Genomic DNA, 14,574 nt, shown 5'->3' on the forward strand with positions numbered 1-14,574 from the left:
GAGTATAGCATGTAATATTTAACCATAGACAAGTGTATTGCTAAACGTATCATGAATGGCGTATATAGATGTTTTAATTGCTAGATTGCTAAAGACTTAATGAGCAAAATATGTTCATTCTGTTGACGTAATTTTTTAAAAGTTTATTCTTGCTATCACCAGACGAGTTTATTCAGCTTAGAGTTTCGAGCAGGAGGGGTTAGATGTGTCCTTCATTCAACCCTTCACTACTATGGAGGTTCTTCCTGACTTGCATGAAATCATCTGGAGACGCCTTGAGTAAAATAAGAGAGAGAGAGAGAGAGAGAGAGAGAGAGAGAGAGAGAGAGAGAGAGAGAGAGAGAGAGAGACGTCAGTGTTCATTCTGTTCACACCTACGTTCCGTGCACTGCCCAGGAAAGATGACTCATGGTGCTGCCTTTAACTCAGCAAAGGTAATAGGCAGGTCATACTCATTTTTCCACGTTTCTTTACTTATTTATTATTATTATTATTAATATGATTATTATTATTATGGTTATTATGATTATTATGATTATTATTATTATTATTATCCAATGCCAAACTCCTTAATCCCGTTTGGGGTGACCACAAACAAATCGCCTCCACGTCACCCTGTCCTCCACCATTTCACTGACCTGCTCCCAACTCACACCCCCCTCTCTCATATACCTCTCCACCCCATCCCTCCATCTCATCCTCGGCCTCCCTCTCCCTCTTCCCTTCTCCACCTCACTCATATACACTCTCTTCGTCAGTCTTTCACCCTCCATCCTTTCCACATCACCATCATTATCATCATCATTATTATTATCATTATCATAAATATTATTATATAAATATAAATATAAATATGAATAAATAATTGAATATATATATATATATATATATATATATATATATATATATATATATATATATATATATATATATATAGTGTGTGTGTGTGTGTGTGTGTGTGTGTATATATACATTTTTTTTTTTTTATGTGTCCGACTCTGGGCATAGGCTTCACAGCCTACTATCAAGGCCCAACATTCCTCCTACATACCATACACCTCTACATGTCACATGTATGTATATACTGTATATTACACTCCCTACCTGTCAACAAGTGGGTTGGTGGAGGGTTAATGCCTCTCCCCGTAAAACAAATAACTCAAAGTCAAATTGCCACCTCTTATGGGATTATGGCGTCTGGCAATAGATAGATAGATAAATATATGTTATTATTATTATTATTATTATTATTAATATTATTATTATTATTATTATTATTATTATTATTACATTCCAGTACATCATCTAATCCTGTGTTGCTCCTTGAGGAGCGTAGGAGCCAGGAGCTAGGCAAGTTCGTCCTGACATTTAAGATGAGAGTGACCAGCCTCGCTCATCCCTGAGTGTCATTACGTGAACAATGATCCCCACCCACCCCATGGATATAATTCGGCACAGGCTCAATCCGGTTGGAGCGCCTTAATTACCAACTAAAGCACCAGGCGTCAAAGTTTGGTTGTATGGTTACCACCCAGGGTAGAGTCACCCGTAGATATAAGGAAGAAGAAAGAAAGAATGGAAAAAAATACGTAAGAGGAAGTAAGGAAAGAAGGAAGGGCGAGAGGAGGGGCAGCCACCCGAGGGTAGCACTAGATCGAGTACGCAGAATTCTAAAGCCACAATATTTCTTTTTTATCTGAGTCTGAGAATGCTAATTATACTTCCTGGACCCTGATCTCTGTTAGATATGAGGTAATTGTCCCTGGGCACTTGCATTATTATTATTATTATTATTATTATATTGTCTTTAGAAGCCAAGGTGCAGTAAGGTGAAGCGGCCTGACATTCTAACAAAGGTGTCTCCAGTTCAACCCTGCATCGTCCTTTCGCTTTTTAACGGCCATACCACGTTGAGTACACCGCTTCCCGTCCGATCAGCGAAGTTAAGCAACGTTGGGTCTGGTTAGTACTTGGATGGGTGACCGCCTGGGAACACCAGATGCTGTTGGCATCCCTACGTGTCAAGTGGGGTTGGTGGATGATTAGTGCCCCTCCCTGTAAAACAATTAACTCTAAGCCTTGGCCACCCCATCTGGGATACATGGCGTCTGGCAATGAATGAATGTCTCAAGGCAAGTTCTACCACCACTTGCGTTTAGATGATGCAGGGCACTGTACTATTTAACTCTCTCATTTTCGGGGCAACTCTTTATTTTCAGCTAACACCAGACGATTTTATTTAGTTGATAATTTTAATATAGATAACCTACAGATATCCCTCTCATGGTCGGAACAACTCTCTTCTTTTGTTCCAATTAAGTTTTCATCTAAAAGTGAATAGAAGCCTGAGTGTTAATAGTAGCACCATTAATTCTCTCATGGTAGGGAGAACTCTATAGCCACACTATTTTCTTTTTTACCTGAGTCTGGGAGTGCTGATTATACCTCCCGGAACCTGATCTCTGTTGGATATGAGGAGCGAATCCCCGAGCACTTGTATTACCTCAACACTTACCCAGCACTTACTGTGGCTACCGTGAATTGCTCTGTTTGGAGAGAGAGAGAGAGAGAGAGAGAGAGAGAGAGAGAGAGAGAGAGAGAGAGAGAGAGAGAGAGAGAGGTTCTTGCGAGGTGTGAGGTTAACGAGGTGCATTTTCTTTTTTTCTTTTTCTTTCTTTTTTTTCTTTTGTACGAACGTTGCTTACCAAAAATATATACACATTTGCTAGACGCCGACCATACTCTGGCCACTTTACTTTGGCTTATTGTTACCATCTCTCCATCCCAAATGCTATGCTGAAACCAGAGAGTAATACCAGACTGCACAGAGCGTGGCCTAGTGAAGCGAGGTGTTCATCTTCAAGCTTTCACACAATCAGGTAACAGTAATAATTTGTAACAGTAATTTAAAAGAGGATAGTAAGGGGTGATGTGAAGAATAAATCGCCAAGGGGGAGGTGTTACGAAGTCTTCAAAGCAACTTACCATACGACCCCACCTCTCCATTTCGGAAAATCTTGCTGAAGTTGAAGGAAATCCACTGGCAGTAACAAGAACCTAAAATTAATACAATACAGTACAATAAAAATTCCATACAATAATAATTCAATACAAAATACAGTAAAAGAGTACAATAAAGAATACTATATAAAGATACTGAGGTGGGTGACCTAGAGTGGTATGTGGGAGACTAAAAAACAGCTTTGGAGTGGGTAATACCTGGTCCGCCCATCAAGACCTATATTACACCTCTGAAAATTGACATGTTTACCTCAACATCCAGGGTCATTATCCCTGCCGAAGCATCTGATTAACCTCTCCCCCCTCCCTCATTACACCTTCCCTCCCCCTTCCTTCATCTTTTATTGACCTCTCCCTCTTCCTTCCTTCAACTTTTGTCCTCTTCCTTCCTTCCTTCCTTCCTTCCTTCCCTCAACATTTATTGCCCTCTTCCTTTCTTCATCCTCTATTGCCCTCTCCATTCCTTCCTTCATCTTTTATTGCCCTCCTCCTTCATTTCTTCATCCTCTATTGCCCTCTCCCTTCCTCCATTCATCTTTTATTGCCCTCTCTCTTCCTTCCTTCCACCTTCATTGCCGTCTCCCTTCCTTCCTTCATCATTTGTTGCACTCCTCCTTCCTTCCTTCAACCTTTATTGCCCTCTCCCTTCCTTCTAATTCATCTTCTGTTGCCCCCTCCCTTCCTTCCTTCACCTTTTATTGCCCTCTCGCTTCCTTCCTTCATCGTTTATTGCCCTCTTCCTTCCTCCTTTTTTTCTTTTACGTTGACCAGTGCACTTGATAACCCTCCCTCCTTTAAGCATCTGTTCAACCTCCCCCCTCCTTCCTTCCTCCTTCCTTCCTCCTTCCTTCATCTTTTATTGTCGTCTCTCTTCCTTCCTTCCTTCTTCGTTTATGCGTACCTATGCACCAGGTCAACCTTCCCTCATTCCTTCGCTTTCCTTTCGCTTCCCTTTATTTTCCTTTCCCTCCATCCCCTCTCATTTTGACTTCCCTCTCCCTCTCCTTCATTTTTCTCTTCCTCCCTTCCCTCTTCTTATTTCCCTCTCCTACTCTTTCATATCCCTCTTCCTCCTCTTTAGTTTTCCTTCCCTACCCTTCAATTCCCTTTCCACCACTTCTTCATTTACGTCTCCCTCCCCTCCCTCTCCTCTTTCATTTCTCCCTCTCCTTCATTTCCCCCTCCCACTCCCTCATTTCCCTCTATCTTTGCTACATGAAAACACGATAACTACAGTGATAAGACCTGGACCAGCAATCACGTCAGCTATGTCAGACCAAAACAGGAAAAGACTCGCCATTTATCAGCTTTACTAAGCTTTATGTTGTATAATATTAAGTTGTCAGTGTAAACGTCTGTCTTCACTCTACAGGACCACCAGACGCTCTATAAACAAACTGGGGCGAATATTAGGCTAAAAAAAAAAAAAAGAGAAACAAAATACCTAATCTGAGCTAACTAGCATGGAGACTTTTTTATTTTTTTATTTTTTTCATCGTAAGAACTGGTTGGGATGCTGTATAAATATGGCTCCTTGTCTAGTGGAGAGGAGTGTAATTTATCGGTGCAGCTCGTAAGGGTTCAGCTCTGATAATGAAGACTAACCTGGTGAAAATACGGATGCCAATTCTGTGATTTTGACTCCGATTCTAGAGGTGGTGATATTGTTCCATATTTTGAAAGCCATAGTCTGTTTTTCTACATATTGGCGATATGATTTGACCATTGTGTCTTGCGATTTTCAGACTTTGTGCAGATAGCGACTTTCTGCCTCCTTCTGCTTTGACAGTTCCTGGTAAGAAGGGGAGGGGGAGGGCACGCCTTTAACTCCTTCAGTAATATGACGTCTCTTTTATTTTGTTACATTTTATTATAGTCTGACATATTTCTTTAGATTAGCTATGATATCTAAATGAAGGCGTGAATTTTGTCTATGTCTTACATCACTACCAAAGTCTCTACTACGGTAAATAAAAACGTGTTGGGATAGCGAGAAGAAATAATAAAAGACGTCAGCCGATGGAAGGCGTTAAGGAAGGATATAGGGTACAGAATGAAGGAAGAACTGTAGCAGAGCAAGTAGAACAAGGGGAATGAGAGAGAGGAAAGAAAATAAATGGGGTTTTAAGAAATGGAGAGAAGGTAATTAGGGCTGAAAAATGGAAGAAAAGGGAGAAGGGGAGAGAGAAAGGGGAAGAGAGTACAATATTTGGAGCTTCAAAAATACTACAGGTGAGACGAGGGTACTGGAGAGGAAAAAATGAAGTATAGAGTACAAGAGATGACTTGGTAGATAAAGGGTAGTGAGTAGGGGAGGGAAGTATAAAGGAGGCAAGAGAAGAAGAGAGGAGAGAATTGAGCAATGAAAATAAAAGAGGGAAATTAGGAAGAAAGGGTTGAGAAAGCAGTTGAAGAGATAACAGAAGAAAGTTAAAAGGGAAAAAGGGCATAAGAGTTAGGAAAGAGTTGAAGAGAAGATACAGATGAGATTTAAAGGCAGTAAAGTTGCACAAAGAAGTAGTGAAGACGGAAGGCTGAACGATGGCACAATGAGTAAAGATAATCGATTAAAAACGAGAGACTGACGCAGAGAAATGAGACATTTCGGAGAAGGGAGATGAGAGGTATAGAGAAGACAGGCAACAGAAGTGGCAAATGCAATACAATCAGCAACTAGAAGTGAAAAAGAGAGACGGAGTTGGTGACAGAGTTACTGATATGGTATGATATATATATATATATATATATATATATATATGATCTGAGAAAAGAAAAATAGTGAAATCTAGATGAGTACAGAGATTCGAATGCTAAAGATGCACTGGAGCTTAAGAGTCATCAAGCCATGTTAAGCCCTGTACACACTGGGCATCAAGTTGCGCAACAAGTTGCAGCCTTACGACCTGCATCATTTTGCCGACAGGCAAGAGTGTCCACACTAGAGACTCACAAGTTGCGCCACTTGTTGAGCAACACTCCTTCAGCATTTCAATAAAATGCATTGTATTTGCTTTTGTCCAGTCTTTGTGTGTCTGCAGTATTTCCTCAGTCATCATTCCCGATATGATCTGGTGTGAACATGCTCTCCGGATGACAGTCGGGCGGCTACTGCCCAGCGCCCGGCCCCCATCAAGTTGCGCAAAATGCTGCACAAATACCCTCGAGCCAGAAGGGCGCATCAGTGATGCCCAGTGTGTACGGGGCTTTAGGGATGTCGACAGGAGCCAGGGGCGAGATACAAGAGAAGCGATAAAGTAATGATCAAGTATATCGCACCACAAAGCGGTTGTTCTCCTGGTGACTTTCAGCTTCTACATTTACAAACTTTCTTGAGCGTAAGTTGTGTGTAAGATGGCTTGTTTTTTTTCATGTCGGCACTCAAACAGCTACCAAACTTGGGTGAAGGCTGAGATAAACGATCTAAATTTGAGTGTGGACCGAAATGAAGAAAATCAATGTGACAATAGTTAGCTGCGGTGGAAACTTATTGCTTCTGGAAATTGGTAGCACACTTCACCACGATGGCGCATTTTTTGTAGTTCAGTTTTGCCCCTAGTAGACGGTTTAATTAGACTAAAACACCCTGGACGTGGAGGAGTAATGGGAGCTACATTTATTGCCTGCATCTCAAACAAGACTCGCCTAATCTGAATAAAATCCCATAATGGTAGTAAAGTGAAGAATACGCCATTGGAGAGTAAATTATAGAAGCATGAGGGTGTTAATACCGGAGTGATTAGCACCTTCATTGCTGGGGCAACTCTCGTATTCTCTTCCAGCAAATTCAGCCAGGAGTGAGTCCTAGGAGCCTGAGAGAATTAAGACCGCTGATAAATATAGACTTGTGGCTAGACCGCAGACGTCGCTGAGGGCAAAGTGTAGTGCAGACGGGAAGACAACAGAGATAAATTACTGGACGCATACACTTACACGGGGATAAGAAAGGCAAATACACGAGGCAATTGAGACGGCTTCTTTGTGTGTGTGTGTGTGTGTGTGTGTGTGTGTGTGTGTGTGTGTGTGTGTGTGATGTTACAGTTCACAAGAAAAATGGTCATAGTCACGGATAACTTCCCTTCACACTACATATCAAGGCGTAATGAAGTGATGGTTAATTTTGCTGGTCAGACAGTGTTTAGAGTTCGCTTTGTTTTTTGTTTTTTTCCACGACCAAATGTCTGAAAATAGAGTGATTAGTACGAAAGAGAGAAATACTGATACTAATTTGTGTCTGAGTTAGATTAATCCCATCATTAATGAAGATATGAGAGAGGGGTGTGTGAAGTGGGAGCAGGGCAGTGAAATGGCGGGGGACAGGGTGACGTGGAGGCGATTTGTTTGTGGCCACCCCGTATGGGATTAAGGCGTCTGGTAATAGATAGATAGATAGATAGACTAATAAAGATGACGTTTTATATTTTCTCCTTGCAGCCACCGATTTTGTTTATATTAGTAAAGACGCTTGATACTGATGGGGTTAATGAGGTTGTATTTAATTCCACTTGTTTGGGAAGATCCTAAGCCGTATTGAATGATCTCACACACACACACACACACACACACACACACCGCTCGCTGGTGCAGTGGTAACGTTCTCGCTTGCCAACTGGTGGACGGGAGTTCGAGCCTCGCTCAGGTTGCGAAAAGTTTCACTGACGAAGTGGGTGGTTACTGTCCCCCTTGAGCAAGGGGACGGGTGTGTGCGTGTGTGAAGGTCACAGCCTTGCCCTTAGATCGGACTATATGAGCTCTCAGCTCCCTTCCGGGAGGGTAAAAGCTGACCATCACGACCATCAAGTGATCCTGACCGACCCGGTGAATTACACACACACACACACACACACCCACACACACACACACACACACATACATCTAACCTCTCCAGTTCAAAAGTCTCTCAAGCTGACAAAATCGCATGACATAAACAAGAATAAAAACACAAAACACGTCTTAGTAGTGAAGGGGTTAAGTGAAGGAGGAGACTCTGGCGTCAGTAACTTGAGGATAATTATCTCTTCGCTCGAGGTATAATTTAATCGTGGTAATTTCTCACTTGCGGTTTTTATTCTCTCTCTCTCTCTCTCTCTCTCTCTCTCTCTTGTTTTGCTGCTGCTGCTGGTGTTGGTGGTGGTCTCCTTCTTTTACCACTATTACTACAACAACAACAACAACAACAACTACTACTACTACTACTGCTACTACTACTACTACTACTACTTCTACAACAACTACTACTACTACTACTTCTTCTTCTTCTTCTTCTTCTTCTTCTCCATCTTTAGGTTTCCGCCTCTCATCCCCCTGCATCTCTCCCATTCCTCTCACACCATGTCCCCCCACCTCCGCCTCCCTCCCCGTCCCCACTATCTGATATGCAAATCTCGTTGTATGTTGCCTTCAAGCGCTCCATCTTCAATATCTTACCATAATCTCCCAATGTGTGTTTTTTTTTTTCGTTTTTTTCGCCCCTTCTTGATTGCTTTGGTACACCGTCTCTATTTACACCCCCCCTCCCCTGCACACCTGACCTCCACCTGGTCGTCCATTAACCCCATCACTACGAGGAATCTCCCCCACTCTGAATATAATCATCTCAGGGTGATCAAACCAAAATAAAAAGGATATATCATTGGAGGTGTTATCTTCTTCGTGATTTTTTTTTTATTTTATTTTTTCATGATATTACCGTGTGACTTTACTGAAATTTGGAAGGCCTTTGAATAGTGACGGAACAAATCAAGAGTACTGTATATCAAACGTCTGCATTTCGAAAAGCTTGTAATAAGGTGAATAAAATCGTCTGTCGGAAGCAATAACACAAATGAAACTTCCTCTGACAAAGGGTGTTAATAGCGTAGTTTCAAGCTTCTTCACTGCGAGAGGTGTCTTCTTAGCTGAATATAATCAATTAACAGTTGCAAGAATAACATAAAGAGTGCAGTCGTCGACCTCCTAACCTGCGTCGTGTCATGAAACCATCAAAGGGAGGTAAAGAAATAGGCATGGTAAGCACAGGAGTGGGTGGGATGGGCTGGTATATAAGTGAGAGATGGGGTTGCAGTGGAAGGTTTACATCAAAACATCCTTGGAGAATGAAAGCGTCCAGGAAGGGAGGGTGTATGTATAAATGGGAGTGGGTTATAATAATTGGATGGGATGAATTCGGATTGTGGTGGTGTGTGTGGAAGGGCCATGAGAGAACACTTAATGAATATGTGTGTTGTAGGAATACAGTATCTAATGATTTGAGTGCAGTGAGGGTTTAAGAACAAGGCACTTTCGTGTTTTCTCATGTGCCTGGCTCCGTGAGATTCCTGCAACAAATGATATCATGATAGTGGATGGGTAAACCTCTTTTTCTGCCTGTCCCACCCCACACCCAACCTACCCTGGCGCATTCCTTTACATTAGCAGTCCAGTCGTCCATCCAGGTCTCATGGATCACGCACACAAAAAAGAAAGAAGAAAGGAAAAGAAAGAGAGAAAGAAATGGTAAAAACTGGCTTGTGCTACATTATAACCGGTTTTTCTACACATCTCGGCTCGATCACCATCCCCCTTCTCTCAACCCGGGTCCACCGTTTTCGTTAGATTGCATTGGCTGCATTTGTCCATACTGTGCGGTATATCAGAGCCCTAGCAAATTAATCTAACACATCTTAACCTAATCAAGCATAGACTCATTCCAGAAAAGAAAAACTGGCCCAAACGACTCCAGGTGAGATGCTGGTTCGTGGGGGTGCTAAACCAGTGAACCAGCCAATGGACCTCCCCGCTGCTTAATCCCTTTGGCGGAGTCCAGTTTGGGATACCCGCCCTTAACGCCGAGAAAAGGGCTTAATTGAAACCGATGACTCATTTTTACTTTTTTATAAATCTTCAGATGATTTTACTCCCGCCTGGAGAGATTTTCCGGACTGGGGGAGTACGATGCAGGCTTCATTAACCCCTTCTTTGCAAGAGGTGTGTCTTAAGATGAATGGAATTGTCAGTAGATACGAAGAATGAAGTAAAAAATACATCACCACTTTGAAGGGGTTAACCATTTTGTATCAAGAATACTTTTTTATTTTTACTACTGCTAGGGATGCTGGAGAGGGACGTCTTCTTGTGATGTACGGAAATGACCTGGTGGTGCTGCCTGTTTATAAAAGCGTCCCTCAATCCCCTCCCTATCCCCCGAAAGGAGGGTGGTGGGCTGTGAAAGAATGGCGACCTCAGCCTGCAGTCTGCTGGGTTCACGTTCAGATGAGACAGGGATTGCAGCTAATACTGCTTCTACTACCGCGTGTCCATTTACTTCGGTTTGAAGAGATTTTTCTAACTACAAATGTAAAGATTTAACCTTCATTATCCATTTCACCATGAATTACTACCTTGTCAGGGGCGTTGCAACGTTTGCAGACCAGAGTATTTGGGGGTAGGGGTTTTCGGATACCAGAGCATCCACTCCCATTAAATGCGCAGATCTTGTGCGCTTTTAGATAGTATGGACACAGGGAGTAGATCTGCTAGAATTTTGTAACAGAAGAAAAAAAAAATCAACAATGTCATATCCTCGGTGATGGTAGTGATGAAAGATGCGTTCATATTTCAGATTGCAGATCTCTGAGAATGACTGCTCAGACGGACTAGTTAAGTTGCCATTATTAGTTTTCTGTAATATCTGGGCTAATTGGAAAGAGAGGAACACAACACACAGGTCAGTTCTCTGCCACAAAACATAGATCGTAAGTTAACATGAGACGTGGAAAGATGATGCATTATTATTACTTTGACCTTCCCGCAAAAACAAATCATATTTACGACATGGAATAGACTGTAAATTAGCAAGAAGGACGAGAAAATTCTGCACCCTTATCTTCCTGTTATTCATAGTAAAAGCATAATTCCCGATGTCACTAACCAGGGAAAAACTGCCACTCTTCACCAGATTATTTAATTTTCGACATCAAAGTCGGTCTACTAAACTCCGTTCATTTTATGCGCCCTCTGTGTCACTAAAAGAAAGGGAGAAATTATAACAGCATTATTTTAGTCACTGCTACAAGGAAGAGAGGCTGTATTATAGTCCAAGAAAATAAAGAAATGGGGGGACTGAGTCTACCATCTCGGTTTGGGGACGGTTATTATTCTTTCCTTCCTTATATATCGATAAGCTTTATTTTACATCCATTTCACGTATTTGTCAATTAAAACAAATAAACAGTGTTATGAGAAACATGTAACGATTCTCCATTAAGAAATATTAGCACGACATGGCTGAAGATCGTACGTTAGGATTATCAACACCAACAAACTCACGTGTGTCTATGCCCCGCTGGACCTACTGTACAAAGATCATGGAAAACCGTTTGCACAGAAAATTGTACAGTGCCTAGACTGGAGTATTTCCTGAAGTCTAGAGGCATATCCTTTTCAGGATACACCACTGGCGTGTTGTTTTGACTTTTTGTACGGTATTTTGGAGCCCTCGGCATCGTCGGATTTCGGCCGGCGGTCTCGTATCTGCACGATTTCGGCTTAAACATTGTACAATTTTCATATGAAAAACTTTGTAGATTTTCTTCAGCATTTTGGAGGTGAAGCATTGTTCTTTTAGAAAGCTAAATTTTATGGGTTTCAAACAAAAGGTTCAGCTAGAGACTTGTAAATATGTGATGAATGCTGTCACACCCGGTGTGCTTTCACGGTGGCTATAGTAACGTTTTCCTGCATTTACCGCATTAAAGCACATCTAGGAAATTAGTATAACTACTAAAGAATAATATCATGAAGAACTTACGTACGGTATATCAATAAATATCACGGGAGAGATTTTTAAAGATATGCGATATCTGTGGTCTCTGCATGAGTAGCCCGACTTCCATATTGAACTAGCTGGCGATCAATGGCAACTCTTAAGTTAGTGACGGTGGGAATTAAGACACGGAATCAGTTAACGAAGAAATGGGGATATGTCTGCAGTCTCCTCCTCATTCCTCGTGCAAAAACAGATCGAAATAGTTAAGCAAGAGAATTGATAGTAAATGTTTTTATGGATCTTTGTCGTTCATGGTGGTGAAGTGGCAGCGGATGTGAGATGGAAGACAGGTGACAGCAGCTGGCCAAAATGAAAAGTAGAGTTTTGAGCCACTCCCAACACCAACAAGTATTATACCCACCACCACCACCAACAACACCACCAGCTACTATTACAACCACCACCACCACCACCACCAACAACAACAACAACAACAACAACAAGAGCAACCTCATCTACCACCACCACCACCAACTGCTAATACCACGCCTGTATCACCAACTACCGCCACCGCCACCATCACCAGCAGTAACAACAACAACAATAACCAGAAGCGGTGCCAAGGCACAACAAACCCGTCCCCGGCAGTCATTTTAGTGCTGACGTATAAACACAACAGGATATCTAGTCAAAGATGTCACATATCAAATTTGGAGTAAATCGGGCGAAAATTGACGATTTTATGGCCATTTGAAATTTTGGGCCCGACCCACCTGACATTGAACCCCTACCGCTAACTGGGGGGGTGACCCCCCTGATGTTATGCGGCATGTTATAGGATGCAGATTTGAAAGATGCACCTTTAGGTTGTAGTTTCATGTCTACATGACAAATATGAAAGGAGTTATGGCGAAAAAAAGATTTTTTTTTTTTTTTTTTTACATTGGGCCCACGGGCTGGGCCTTGGCCCATTTTGGCCCAGAATTTAATCGGGTGATCAGAAGGTCATAGCCCATCATCCCTGTAATTTTAGTCAAAATCGCACCAGTGATTTTCACGTAAAGTTGTTAACAGACATACAGACAGACAATCGAGTGAAAACAATACCCGTCCCCAAGTCCCTCCGGAGCGGGGACGGGTAACAACATTACTACTACTACTACTGCTACTACTACTACTAGTTAACACTTCCAGTACCACCACCGCCCATCTTGATCCACACCTGTAATATCACCTCTTCCACCACAATTCTATCTATCTATCTATTGCCAGACGCCTCAATCCCGTTTGGGGTGGCCACAAACAAATCGCCTCCAAGTCGCCCTGTCCCCCGCCATTTCACTGCCCTGCTCCCAACTCACACCCCCCTCTCTCAGATACCTCTCCACCCATCCCTCCATCTCATCCTCGGCCTCCCCCTCCCTCTTCCCCCCTCCACCTAACTCACATACACTCTCTTTGTCAGTCTTTCACCCTCCATCCTCTCCACATGGCCAAACCACCTCAGTGTGTTCCTCATAACGCTTCCTATCACATCCATATCCACACCACAACGCTCCTTTATATCCTCATTCGTCAGCCTGTCTCTCCATGTGACTCCACAGGCTCCTCTTAAATAACTCATTTCCACTGCTCTCACTCTTGACTTGTGTCCTTCCAACAACGTCCAAACTTCACTTCCGTACGTTAGAGTTGGTATCACAATACTGTCATGTAGTAACTTTTTCACTTCCATGCTCACTTCCCTGTTTCTTATCACTGCTTTCAAAGAACCAGCAACCTTTCTTCCCTGCTGTACCACATTTCACCAGTAATTTATATAGCTCACCTCCACGGTCTTGAACAACACGTATCACCACTGCAATCCACCACACTGAACCACATCTTACCACAACATCTTGTACAACATCTGTCACCATTACCACCACAATTGCCACAACAATTCATCTTGGCCCATATCAACATCTCCTCATTAAGTAACATTTATCACCATCACCCTGAACCACTTGTCACCACAGTACAGTTTTGTGTACTGTATCTCTTACCATTACCATCTTTCACCACACCCATCTCCTTTAATTTCACCACACGAGTTACATCTCTGACCACAACAGTCCACCAGATTCCATCACATATATCAGCACCACAGGTCATCACACATTGCCGCCACTACCACATCCCACCACCACAGTCAGCCACACCTGTCACCACATTTTTGAATCATGCGTCACCACCAACGTCACAAAAATCTACCACTTTATACTTCGTCTCTCACCTCATCCAGTTTGAACCACACCTGTGACCATTGCAGTTCACCACAAAATACCCCATTTATAAACCTCACAGCCACCACCTCCTACCATAATGAACCCCACCTTAAGTCTGGCTCTATTTTTCAAGTTTCATCAGAACAGACAGTTTCGGCTGGTGTCTATCCTTTGGTTATTTATTATTTCATGAAGTCTGTCATCACCGAAAACCACCTTAGTTCATCAGTGTACAGTCCCTATCTCCCCCTCCCCTCATCCCCCCTCCCTTCCCGCTCCGTCCGTTCCCACCCCCTCTTTCCTTCTCCCTCCCCCTCCTCTCTCCACTCCTCCCCTGTGTAATGTATGAAGGCATTACATATCTGCAGTCGATGGTGTTCGGTCAATGGTGTTCTGTTGGTCGAGGTATTTTTCCCATTAGTGTAGGTTTACAGTAGGGATTTGTATGTTTAGGCTTTAGTGATGGTTAGCGATCTGTCTGTTAGCTTTATCAGCTTTAGTATATTAAATTAGGCTTCCTTTTTTTCTTTTACCTTATACGTG

The 14,574-nt window shown here is 42.5% G+C and overlaps 1 non-coding gene across 1 annotated transcript; it reads left to right on the forward strand.

Annotated features, from left to right (window-relative positions):
- Window positions 1-1,892: 1,892 nt before the first annotated feature.
- On the forward strand, window positions 1,893-2,011 carry LOC145397900 (5S ribosomal RNA). The gene has a single exon (XR_013897039.1). It is a non-coding gene; the product is annotated as a 5S ribosomal RNA (ribosomal RNA).
- The last annotated feature ends 12,563 nt before the right edge of the window (window positions 2,012-14,574 follow it).

This window comes from Coenobita brevimanus, chromosome 43 (genome assembly GCF_032717465.1).
Source record: "Coenobita brevimanus isolate Jiangsu-jjx chromosome 43, ASM3271746v2, whole genome shotgun sequence".
In the NCBI taxonomy this organism is placed as follows: domain Eukaryota; kingdom Metazoa; phylum Arthropoda; class Malacostraca; order Decapoda; family Coenobitidae; genus Coenobita; species Coenobita brevimanus.